The sequence below is a fragment of the Microtus oregoni genome, unplaced genomic scaffold (genome assembly GCF_018167655.1).
Source record: "Microtus oregoni isolate MIOR12 unplaced genomic scaffold, Mior012 000018F_ref0000195, whole genome shotgun sequence".
NCBI lineage: Eukaryota > Metazoa > Chordata > Mammalia > Rodentia > Cricetidae > Microtus > Microtus oregoni.
In genome coordinates this window covers 21783132-21796799 of record NW_024543077.1, presented here as the reverse complement: position 1 = coordinate 21796799, position 13668 = coordinate 21783132, and the positions used below count along the sequence as shown (strand labels likewise).

At 42.3% G+C, this 13668-nt stretch overlaps 1 pseudogene; it reads right to left on the bottom strand.

The window, feature by feature from the left end:
* Positions 1–557: 557 nt before the first annotated feature.
* On the bottom strand, positions 558–2652 carry LOC121459108 (annotated as a pseudogene).
* Positions 2653–13668: the final 11016 nt, after the last annotated feature.

The following is a 13668-nucleotide window of genomic DNA, read 5'->3' as shown; positions in this document are numbered from 1 at the left end:
GTAATGTGGATTAACATATATTGTGCTGTAAGTAAAATTTGTACATATTAATCATTGAATTAACGATATCTTTTTTCTATGTCTCTCTGTGTGTGTGTGTGCATATGTGCATGCATGCACGCATGTGGATGTGTGCATGTGTGAATGTATTTCATGTATTCCAGGCTGATCTCAACCTTACTTTGTGCTTGTGGAGTTTCTTTAACTTCTAATCTCTTCATCTCTGTCTCCTAAGTATGAGAATTATAGTTATGCACCACGATGCTATACATGTGCCCTTCATTTTTTCCTAAACTAGATTCCTAGTGATGGCAGAGAAGGATGAAAAGATCTGACATTTAAGGTCGTCTGTTCATTTCGCAATTACTGTTTAAGAAGTTTATATTGATTTATTACCCCTTCCACTTCTTTTTTTTTTTTTTTGCTTCAGCTGCTGTTTATTGACACTCAGGTGGGCACTATAGCAACAGGCCTGGAGATGCTGCACAGTAGAACGGAGGTGGAGAGTGCAGGGTGTGACCGCAGTGACAGCTGAGAAGTGCACAACGAGCAGTGGGGGAGGCCAAAGCTGTTGGGGAAGCAAGTCCGGCCTGGGGGCCAGAGGTTATTATCTACACAGGAACCTGGGCCCCACGCCCTAAGCCCCTACTCTTGCTGTCTCCTGACTCCAGGCCAGGGCTGGGAGTTCTCTGGACAACTTTCTACAGGAGCAAAGTACACAAGAGATGTTGCTGCCCCTTTGTGATAAAGCCAGAGGGTTTCCAATTCTGCATTCCTCTGTCACCCCTGGTTTGGGTAGGGCCATATGATAGACAGACAGCTGGGCTCTATTCCATGTTTCAGCAACAGTAATTTTCCGGGGTGTCCCAGCCCACCAGCGCCACACTCTGGCCCAGAGTGAGCACTACAAGCGTTACTGGCCTAATGGATGGGATGGGGGAGGGGATGGGACAGGGGCTAGAAGAGGGGCTCCAGAGGGCCATCAAGGCACAGGCACTACACGCATGGTGTTGGTGAAGCCAGAGCCAGGGCACCACCCAGTCAGCACAATGACCACATCTCCCTTCTTGAAGAAGCCTCGGGCCTTGCCAACATTCATGGCCAAATTCACACGGAGGTCTACATCCTCAGCCCAGGCGTCCTGCACTGCATCCTTACACAGCACAGGGAAGATGCCTCGGTACAAATGGGCCTGGCGAGCTGTCTGGGGATTGCGCGTCACAGCAATGATGGGCGCACGCGGGCGGTACCTGGCCACCTGGTGAGCACTCCTGCCAGACTTGGTGAGCACGATAATGGCCCCACTGCAGCACTTGAAAGAGGCCTCCACAGCACCCACGGCAGCAGCTTCTGTGGGGTCGCTGGTGATAGGCGCCAGACGGCGGAGTTCCTCGAATAACTGCAGGTGGTAGATGGCAGCCTCTGCCTCACGGGCAATCAGGTGCTGCATGCGAACGGCTTCCAGAGGGTAGTCCCCTTTGGCGGTCTCTCCAGACAGCATGATGCAGTCTGCTCCATCTAGGACTGCATTGGCCACATCACTGCCCTCAGCACGGGTGGGGCGGGGCCTCTTGATCATGCTCTCCAGCATCTGTGTGGCGCAGATGACTGGCTTCCCAGCTCGGTTGCATCATCCAATCATCACCTTCTGAGCCAGGAAGACCTTCTCTGCAGGAATCTCAATGCCCAAATCGCCACGAGCCACCATGATCCCATCACTGGCCTCCAAAATCTCATCAAACCTGCGGACGCCTTCGTGGTTCTCGATTTTGCTGATGATCTTGATGTTCTTGCCCTTCTCTCCCAGGACCTTCCTAACCTCGTGCACATCAGCTGCCTTGCGGATGAAAGACGCAAACACCATGTCTACATCCTGCTCCACCCCAAACTTCAGGTCCTGGATGTCCTTTTCTGACACAGCAGGGAGGTCCACAGCGGCTCCGGGGAGGTTCACCCCCTTCTTGCTGCCCAAGGAACCACCATTCTCCACCTCTGTTATCAGGAAGTCAGCGCCTTTCTCCTTCACCTGCAGTGAAATGAGCCCATCGTCTACGTAGATCTTGCTGCCCACTTCCACCACCTTACAGATGTTCTTATAGTCCAGCCACAGGGTGTTCTCGTCACACTTTTCCATGTAGGCATTGTCCAGGGTGATCTTCAGGGTAGCTCCCTTCTTCAGCTCCACTTCTGCAGTGCCGCTCCCTTTGATGATCTCAGGCCCCTTTGTGTCCAGAGCCACGGCAACAGGCCGGTATAGAATGGGATCAGAGGCGAAGCTTTCTGTGGCTGCACGCACGTTCTTGATAGTTTCCGCATGGTACTCATGAGTTCCATGAGAGAAATTGAGACGAGCCACATTCATTCCCGACTTGATCATCTCCTTCAGCATCTCCACAGACCGGGAAGCAGGACCAATGGTACAAATGATGCCAGTGTTGCGGGCCGTGATGGGTGCGGAGTCAATGTCCAGGCGGCACATATGTTCCAAGAAGGTGTCAGCCATGGCCGCATGCAGCTGCTGGGTTTGAATGAAGGCAGTCCCTGCTTCGCTGTGTGGCTTCGGCATGGTTCCTGAGGTCCTCGGGCGTACTCCGAATCCTGCAACGATACCCAAGACGGACGACGGAAGGGTCGAGACGAGTCTCTGCTGTGCCCCCCTTCCACTTCTTAGTTAACAATAAGCACATGATCAAGAAAAGCCGATTCACTAAGTGTGTAAGGGAAGATGGTATCTTGTAAGAGACTGAATAAAAAGTAGCATAGCCACACTGCTGCCCCTAATCGTGCATGCTCAGAAGATATCTATGAGCAGTGGTATCTTCCCCTTGGGACTCTGTGTGTATCAACTACAGTGGGGGAGATTCAGTCCAGCATTGCTACCAATCCCTTGGGGAGATCTCTACTTAGGAACCACCACTTGGGTAAAATCAAATCCTTGGCTATACAAGAGAAAACCATTTTCACCAAAATTCAAAAAGACATAGAGGGAAAAAGTATGTATAACTAAGATAGATACAACATAGAGAGAGATACTGTGCTTAGGTGTCCTTACAATAGATGCTTAAATATTTGTCAGATAGCTCAATGGATGTAATTCATAGTTGGGTATAGTGGTATATGCCTTTAATCCCCGAAGTTTGAGGCATCTGTCTCTGGTGGCAGCTACATGGTTTCTCCTCTGACTCTGTCTACTCTTTCTATATATCAATTCATTAACTAATAAAAGCAACTGTATATTGAGGGACTTCCCATACCACAAAGGCAGGCTGACACTTGTCTACATAGTGAGTTCCAGACAAGCAATGGGCTACAAAAGTCCTTGTCTTAAAAAATAAAAAAATAATGTAATGTAATTTATAAAACTTAAAGATTTAGTACAAATTGAAAGCAGAAGTATACAAATTTAAAAATTACTTATTTATGCCTACACACACACACACACACACACACATATATATATATATATGTGTGTGTGTGTGTGTGTGTATATATGCACATCATATTTCTGCAGAGTCTGTGGAGGCCAAAGAGGGCAGTGGGTCACCTGGATCTATGTTGTGATCTGCTATGTGGGTGTGAATCCTCTGCAGAACAGTAAGTGCTCTTAACTGCTGAGTCATCCTTCCAGGTTTTATTCCTCATCGTCAGGTATTTCCTTTTTAAATGAAATTGTAAGGTGTATTAATTAGATTTAGAGATGATTATGGTATGCTAACACAGTAAAATGCAAGACATAGACATTCTGGCCCTAATTAAAGAGAGTTGTTGATTGTTTTGTAGTTAGGTTTTTATACATTTATTTTTATTCTGGCAACAAGGTTTCTCTGTGTAACCACTCTGGCTGTCCTGAATCTTTCTTTGTAGACCAGTCTGGTCTCAATCTCATTGAGATCTTTGTGCCTCTCCCTCCTGAATACAGGGATTGGAGGCATACAACCCCATTGCCCATCTTGAGTTCTTGATCATTTTGAACATTCTCTTTGAGATATCTTTAGAATGATACATACTGCCTCTGCAGAAAATCCGTGTTTTATCACTTGTGTCAAATTTTCTTGACTCTTAGTGAGGAAAATATACCAACTAGACCCCAAGGAGAGCAGCTTCTATCCCTTGCCCTGCTCCTTTATTTCCTTGCTATTTCTAGCCTGCCTCACTGAGTCCCAGTGGACAGAGGCCAACACAAAAGGGCAGACAGAGTGCTTTTGAGGGGCTGTGGTGGCCTGGAGTCAGCTAGCAGGAGGGCCACACAGATGTTTTGCATTCAATACACTGACTGTACCTCAAGCAGCTTCTGTCCCAAACAGCAATTGCAACTCCACACTTATCAGCAGCAGTTTATGCTATGGGATACAGTGAGGAAGGAATTTTGTTCCCTCAGACACTGGCCTCAGACTCACAGAGATATGAGATAGGGGATCCCAACAAGACACTAAGTAAATCTATATCTAAATCTCTTATCCTTCTATTGAACTCAGGATTTAAATGTTGAGGGAAATTCCTGCTGGCTCAGAAAGGTTGAATAAGAAGTTCCTAATGTGTCCTTGTTGTTGGCATTTATGAAAAATGGAGTGTCTTTCTACACGGTCCCCACTTAAAAACTCTCACTAGACTTAGTTTCTCCCTACAGCTTCCTGTCAGATGGTTGCTGATGTTGCCTGTTAACCACAGGTTAATTTTATTTAATCATAAAATGTAAAACATGCTTGCATCATTAAAAAGGCAGCAAAAAGTGTAGTGCACCTTTACACAGTGAAAATAATTTTCTACAACAGTAGACCACTATTGGACATGGGACCACTATTGCTGGTGGGAATGCAATCTTGTGCAACCACTGTGGAAGTCAGTGTTTCGGTTTCTCAGGAAATTCGGGATCAACCTACCCCTGGACCCAGCAATACCACTCTTGGGAATATACCCAAGAGATGCCCTATCATATGACAAAAACATTTGTTCAACTATGGTCATATCAGTATTATATGTAATAGCCAGAACCTGGAAACAACCTAGATGCCCTTCAATGGAAGAATGGATGAAGAAAGTACGGAATATATACACATTAGAGTACTACGCTGCGGTAAACAACAATGACTTCTCGAATTTTGCATGCAAATGGATGGAAATAGAAAGCACTATCCTGAGTGAGGTATCCCAGACCCAAAAAGATGAACATGGGATGTACTCACTCATAATTGGTTTCTAGCCATAAATAAGGGTCACAGAGACTACAATTGTTGAACCTAAAGAAGCTAAATAAGAAGGTGAACCCAAAGAAAAACATATAGTTATCCTCTTGGCTATGGGAAGTAGACAAAATTGCCGGGGAGAAAATTGGGTTCTTGGGGGTGGGGTGAGATGGGGGTAAGGGGAGATGGGGAGAGAAAAGTGAGAAGGGAAGGAGGGGGGGGAACTTGGGGAAACAGGAGGATTGGGAAAAAGGAAGGTTGGACAAGGGAGCACGGAACCACAATTCTTAGTTAAGGGAGACACCTTAGGGTTGGCAAGAGACTTGACCCTAGAGTGGATCCCAGGAGCCCATGGTGATGTCCCCAGTTAGTCCCTTGGGCAGCTGAGGATAGGGAACCTGAAATGACCCTATCCTATAGCAATACTGACGAATATCATGCATACCACCATAGAACCTTCATCTGGTGATGGATGGAGATAGAGACAGAGACCCACACTGGAGCACTGGACTGACCTCCCAAGGTCCCAATGAGGAGTGGAAGGAGGGAGAACATGAGCAAGGAGGTCAGGACCACGAGGGGTGTACCCATCCACTGAGACAATGGGGCTAATCTATTGTGAGCTCACCAAGGCCAGCTCAACTGTGACTGAAAAAACATGGGATAAAACTGGACTCTCTGAACATGGCGAACAATGAGGGATGATGAGAAGCCAAGGACAATGGCACCAGGTTTTGACCCTACTTCATGTTCTTGCTTTGTGGGAGCCTAGCCAGTTTGGTTGTTCACCTTCCTGGACATGGACGGAGGGGGGCGGACCTTGGACTTTCCACAGGACAGGGAACCCTGACTGCTCTATGGACTGGAGAGGAAGGGGGGAGGAGTTTGGGGGAGGGGGAGAAGGTTGGGAGGAGTGGGAGGGAAATGGGAGGCTGGGAGGAGATGGATAGTTTTTTTCCTTTTCTCAATAAAAAAAGAAAAAAATGTAAAACATGTTTGCATAATTAAAAAGGCAGCAAAAATGTAGTGCACCTTTACACAGTGAAAATAATTTTCCACAACAGCAGACCACTGTTGGAGGTCAGACCTCACTCCATATGGTGTGGATGATGTGTAAATAGAGACTGTACTTTTGTTTCCTGACCTCCCAGGCTTGAATAATCACACAAAACTATATTAGTTACAACACTACTTTGTCAACAGCACAGGCATATTGCTATATAGTTCTTAATCTTAAATTAACCCATTTCTGTTATTTTATATTTTACTATGAGGGTCATGGTTTCTTACTTCACATCATGACTCTTGGGTGGCTACATAGCATCTGCATGACTCTGCCTTCTTTCTGCCCCCATTCAATTTAGCTTTCCAAACTAGCTATAGTCTGTCCTGCCATAAGCCAAAAAAGATTCTTTATTAAACAGTGGTAATAAAGCATGTTCTTACCATACAGAAGGGAATCCCAAATCAATGATGCCTACCATTGAGGCTTGTGTGCATGGGGAGTGCAGACCCTCAGTGTCTCTGAAGCTCCAACTGCTCATAAGGTCTCAGAAAGGGACCCTAGGGAGGTTGGGCAGCTACCTAGGATAGAGCACAATGATAACATGATGGCAGGTAGAACAAGCCCCCTCAGATGAATCAGGAATACTGAAAGATGCAGTTGTTGGGTGGGGTTGAAGAGGAACCCCAGCTTAATGTTGTTCAGGGTGTTTGGTGTCCTCTGACCAGACAGGTCTGGATTCTTGTGATTTTTGACAGACCTAACTTCAACCTCTGGCGACATCTCCCGGAGGTCTAAGTCTTGCCTAAACTGTAAGAAATTCATCCAGCTCTGTTCATACTCGGGGAGAACACCATGCTGCCATGAATGTGTCTACATAATCATGTTCATATATGTACTACATAAAGGTATAAAAGGACTGGAATTGAGCCGGACTAGATATTAGAAAAGTAGGATTATTGTTCCCTGATCTTGGTATAATATTACAAACCAATGGGTAGAACAGAGACAGCAAACTCCATTGGAACAGGTACAGGGGAGTAACTGAAGAGTGAGTGAACCAGGGCCAGAGCCCACTGAGGGTCCGGACATAAATCTGGGACCTTCAAGGGAGTAGACCTAAGCCAGACCAGGCCCCCTGTTTGTCTTGGTGTGAGTCTAGGACCTCCAAGGAAATGGTTCTGAGCCAGGACCTCTGCCACTCTGAGACTGAATCTGGGACCTCTGAGGGATTAAGCAGAACCAGAGATCTCTGCAGAGCCAAGTGTCAGTCATGGACCTTAGAGGGAAAAATGCTGATCCAGGACCTCTGTTGCTCAGGGCCTTGGTCAGGGACATCAAAGGGAATAGACAGGAAACTGAAACCTCTGCAGGTCCAAGTGTGAATCTGAGAACTCTGAGGGAGTAAGACTGAGCCAGGTCTTCTACTGTTCTGGGCGCACTTGAGCCTGGGAATTCTGAAGCAATAGACCAAAGGCAAAGATATTTGCAAGACCAACTCCAAGCCAGGGACTTCTGCAGGAGGAAATCCAGACCAAAATTTACAGAAACAGGTCAAAGCTGGTAACCTAGGCCAAAGTAGTCCTGAGACAGCAAACTCCAAGTGAGCAGAGCAAAGCCCAGGAATGTTGAGCTATCTCTAGGAACACAGGATAACCAATGGGGTAACTAGAACTATAGTACTGATAGTACCACAAAACAATCATCTGAGCTTTGGATTCATGGACACCTAGAATATTAATCAATAGAATCTCAGACAGCTGCAACATGCACCTAAGAGTGGAATAAAAGTACAAAAGGTAAAACCATATGCAACACCACAAAGAGCAATAAAACACCAGGAAAACCTAAAGAACCTTCAACAGCAAGACTTGAACAACAAAATATAGATGAAGCAGAAGAAAGTGACCTAAAAAATAAATTCAAGAGTTTGTAACTCATAAAGAGGAAATGAGAAATTCCCCCAAAGAATTGGAGGGAAAGGCAAAAAAAAAATTGGAAGACATCATCAAATCCCTTAAAGGAATCCAAGAAAAAGCAATCAACCATATGAAAGAAACTATTCAAGACTTGAAAACTAAAATAGAGACAATAAAAAAAAACACAGACTGAGGGGATTATAGAAAAAGAAATAATGAGAAAATGATCAGGAACCACAAACACAATCATGAATAACAGTATATAAGACATGGAAGAGAGAAGCTCAAGCACTGAAGATATAATACAGGAAAAAAACTCATCAGTTAAATAAAATATTAAATGTATCAAAAGCTTAACCCAAAATATCCAGGAAATATGAGACACCATGAAAAGGCCAAATCAAAGAATAATAAAAATAGAAAAAGAAGCTCAACTCAAAAACACACAAAATATATTTAACAAAAATCATTGAAGAAAACTTTCTCAACTTAAAGAAATATATACCTATGAAGATAAAAGAAGTTTACAGAACACCAAATAGACTGGATCCATAAAAAGTCCCTTCAACACATAATAATCAAAACATTAACATATAGAGTCAAGAAGGAATATTAAGAGCTGCAACGGAAAATGGCCAAGTACCATATAATGGTAGACCTATCAGAATTATACCTGACTCCTCATTGGAGACAGTGAAAGCCAGAAGGTCATGATCAAACATTATACAGACATTAAGAGACCACAAATGCAAGCCCAGACTACTATACCTAATAAAACTTTCAATTACCATAGAAGGAAAAAAACAAGACATTCCATGAAAAAACTAGATTTAACCAGTACCTAGCTACAAACTCAGCCCTACAAAAAATACTAAAAGGAAAACTCCAACTGAAGAAAATTGGCTTAACCAACAAAAACATAGACAATTGATGGTCACATAGTAGCAAATTCCAAAGAAGGGGAAAATGCACAAGTTAACATCACCAACAATGAATACTAAAGTTAACAGGAGATAGCAATCACTGGTCATTAATATCCCTTAATGTAAATGGACTCAACTCACCTATAAAAAGACACAGGCTAACAGATTGCATGTGAATACACAATCCATTTTTCTTCTGCATACAAAAAACAACCACATCTCAACCTCAAAGACAGACACTGTCTCAGAGTAAAGGTTAGGAAAAAGGATTCCAATCAAATGGAAATAAGAAACATCAGGTGTAGCTATCCTAATATCTAACAAAATAGAATTCAAGCTAAAATCAATCAAAAGAGACAAAGAAGGTCATTTCATACTAGTCACAGGAAAAATCCATCAAGAGAAATCTCATTACTGAACATCTATGCCCCAAATGCAAGGGCACCCTGATATGTAAAAGAAACACTTCTAAAGCTTAAAACATACATTAAACTCCACACACTAATAGTGGAAAACTTCAATATTCCCCTCTCATCACTGGCCTGGTCAATCAGACAAAAAATGAACAGAGACATAAGAGAACTAACAGATATTATGACCCAAATGGACTTAACATACATCTACATAATATTCCATTCAAAACAAAAGAAAATACTTTCTTCTCAGCACCTGATGGAACTTATAGAAAAACTGACCACATACTCAAACCGAACCTCAACAAATACAAAAAAAAAATTGGAATACTACAATGTACTTTCTCATACTATCATGGTTTAAACTAGAAGTAAACAGCAATACTAATTTCAGATAACCTACAAACACAGGGAAATTAAGCAATGTTAACCTGAATCATCAATGAGTCAGGGAAATTAAAACTTCCTAAAATTCAATGAAAATGACCACACAACATACCCAAATTTATGGGACACAATGAAAGCAGTGTTAACAGGAAAGTTCATAGAATTAAATGCCTACATAAAGAAGCTGGAAAAATCCCACACTAGTGAATTAACAGAAAATTTAAAGTTTTGGAACAAAAAGAAGCAAACTCACCTAAGAGATCTAGATGGCAGGACATAATCAAATTAAGAGCTGAAATCAACAAAATTGAAACAAAGAAAAAATAACAAAGAATCAATGAAATAAAGAGTAGGTTCTTCAAGAAAACAACAAAATAGACAAACCTTTATCCAAATTAACAAAAGGCAGAGAGAGAATATCTAATTAACAAAAACAGAAATGAAAGGGGGACATAGCTGCAGACACAGAGGAAATACAGAGAATCACCAGGTCATATTTTGAAAACTTGTACTCCACAAAATTGGAAAACTTAAAGAAAATGGGCAACTTTCTGGATACATATCACTTACCAAAATTAAATCAAGACCAGATAAGCAAATTAAACACACCTATAATTGCTGAATAAATAAATATAGTCAAATAAAGTCTCCCAACAAAAAAAAAACCCAGGACCAGAGGGTTTCAGCTTAGAATTCTACAAGTCTTTCAAAGAACCAATACCAATATTCCTCACATTATTCCACACAATAGAAAAGTAAGGAAAATTGCCAAACTCTTTTTATGAGGCTACAATTACACTGATACTCCAACTACAGAAAGACATTATAAAGAAAGAGAATTACAGACCAATCTCACTAGTGAACATTGATGCAAAAACACCAAATAAAATACTGGCAAACCAAATCCAAGAACACATGAGAACCATTAGGCAGCATTATCATGTTGGCTTCATAACAGAGATGCAAGGATGGTTCAACATATAAAAATCTGTCAAAATAATCCACCATATAAAAAAACTGAAAAATAAAAACCACATGATCATCTCATTAGATGTCAAAAAAAGGTTTAGACAAAATACAACATCTCTTAATGATAACAATCTTGGAGAGAACAGGGACACAAGGAATATGCTAAACATAATAAAGGCAATATACAGCAAGACAACATCCAACAACACACTATAATGGAGAGAAACTCTCAGTGATTCCACAGAAATCAAGAATGAGAAAAGATTGTCCACTCTCTCCATATCTATTCATCGTATTTCTTAAGGTCCTAGCCAGAACAATAAGATACAAATGGGAAATCAAGGGAATACAATTTAGAAAAGAAGAAGTCAAACTCTCACTGTTTGTTGATGACACGATAGTTTACATAAGCAATCCCAAAAATTATGCCAAGGAACTTCTACAACTCATAAAGACTTTCATTCAGTAATGTAGCAGGAAACAAGATCAACTAAAAAAAATAATCAGTATCCCTCCTATACACAGACAATAAAATGTCTGGGGAAGAAATCAGAGGAATAACACCCTTCAAAATAACCACAAGTAGCATAAAATATCTCAGAATAACTCTAACCAAACAAGTGGAAGACTTGTATGACAGGAACTTTGAATCCTTGATGAAAGCAATTGAAGAAGACACCAGAAAGTGGAAAGATCTCCTATACTCTTGGGTAAGCAGAATTAACATAGTAGAAATGGCAACTTTACTAAGAGCAATCTACAGATTCAATGAGATGCTCATCAAAGTCTCAGCAAAATTCTTCACAGACCTCAAAAGAATGGTACTAAACATCATATAGAAAAGCAAAAATCCCAGGACAGCCAAAATAATCCTGTACAATAAAAGAACTTCTGGAGGAATCACAATCCCTGACTTCAAACTTTACTAAGGAGCTACAGTACTGAAAACTGTCTGGCACTGGCATAAGAACAGACAGGAAGACCAATGGAACTGAATTGAAGACCCAGATATTAATCCACACATATTCAAACACCTGATTTTTGACAAAGAAACAAAAAATATCAAATGGAAAAAAGAAAGCATATTTAAGAAATGGTGCTAACATAACTGGATATCAACATGTAGAAGAAGGAAAATAGACCATATCTATCACCATGCACAAAACTCGAGTCCAAAATGGATCCAAGACCTCAACATAAAGCTAGCCATACTGAACCTCATAGAAAAGAGAGTGGGAAGTACACTTGAAAGCAATGGCACAGGAGACCAGTTTTTAAATATAACCCCAGCAGCACAGACAATGAGAGAAACAATTAATAAATTGGACCTCTTGAAACTGAAAATCTTCTGTAAATCAAAGAACATGGTTAATAAGACAAAATGACAGCCTGCAGAATGGGAAAATATCTTCACTAATCCCACATCATACAGTCTCCAGAATATACAAAGAACTCAAGAAATTGCTCATCAAAAGAACAAATGATCCAATAAAAAACTGAGCACAGAACTAAACAGAGAACTCTCAGTAGAGGAATGTAAAATGACTGAAAGACACTTAAGGAAATGGTCAACATCCTTAGTTGTCAGAGAAATGCAAATCAAAACAACTCTGAGATTCCATCTTACACCAGTAAGAATGGCCAAGATCAAAAACACTGATGACAACTTATGCTGGAGAAGTTGTGGGGTAAAGGCAACACTCCTGCATTGCTGGTGGGAATGCAAGATAGTACAGCCCCTTTGGATGTCAGTACGGTGGTTTCTCAAAAAATTAGGAAACAACCTTCCTCAAGACCCAGTAATACCACTTTTGGCTATATAACCAAGGGATCCTCAAACATGCACAAGGACAAGTGCTCAACTATGTTCATAGCAGCATTTTTGGTCATAGCCAGAACATGGAAAGAACCTACATGCCCCTTGACCAATGAATAGATAAGGAAAATGTGGTACATTTACATAATGGAGTACTACACAGCAGAAAAATAATAATGACAGCTTAAATTTTGGAGGAAAATGGATAGAGCTGGAAAACATTATTTCGTGTGAGGTAACCCAGACACAGAAAGACAATTATCACAGGGATTCACTCACAGGTGTTGCGGGAGGTCCTCCCACTCCTCCAGCCTATCACCGCTGAGGTACCAGCCCACTGGGGCGTGGTTTCTCTCCCTTTAAAAAAGCGGCCACTTCCCTCTTCTCTCTCTCTTCACTTCCTGCTCCGCCTGCGACTAGACTCCTTTCCTGGTTGCGAAGAGGGCTGTTGCCTGGGACAGTGATCTGTAAGTTTTTTCCCCTTTAAATAAATACCACCCTAATAATCATAACCCCGAATTGGTGTGGCATTGTTTGTGACTTAAGCCTTCATTTTGGCACCCAACGTTTGGTTATAGAACCTCTCCTTTCCCCACTCGCAGCCGCGAGTTCGGCTTGGCGGCCCCAAGTTCGGCTTGGCGGCTGCAGGCTTGGCGGGCGCAAGTTCAGCTTGGCGGCCGCGGGCTTGGCGGGCTCTAGTTCGGCTTGGCGGGAGCCCTCCCCTTCCTCAGCCGCCAGCGGCCTTGGACTCCCCACGTGGATTTAAACTCCACAGGCCCGCGTAGTCTCTGGCCGCGTGGTTTGCTCTTTTCTGAGTCATTTTTAAATCTCCCTTGCAAGTACAGCTCTTAAGTGGCACGAACCAGAGCACGTGGTTGCTGAAAGCTGCAACCCCTCAGGGTGACTCTGTCACGTGGAGGCATAAGCGGCTTCCAGATTGCTCTTCTCTACCCCTGGATTCTGGGTTTCTGGTTCCGTCTCAGGAATTGATTTAATTACATTTACTTTGTTGAGAAACTTGCATTTTCCAGTTTTTAACATCTACTAAGGCACTG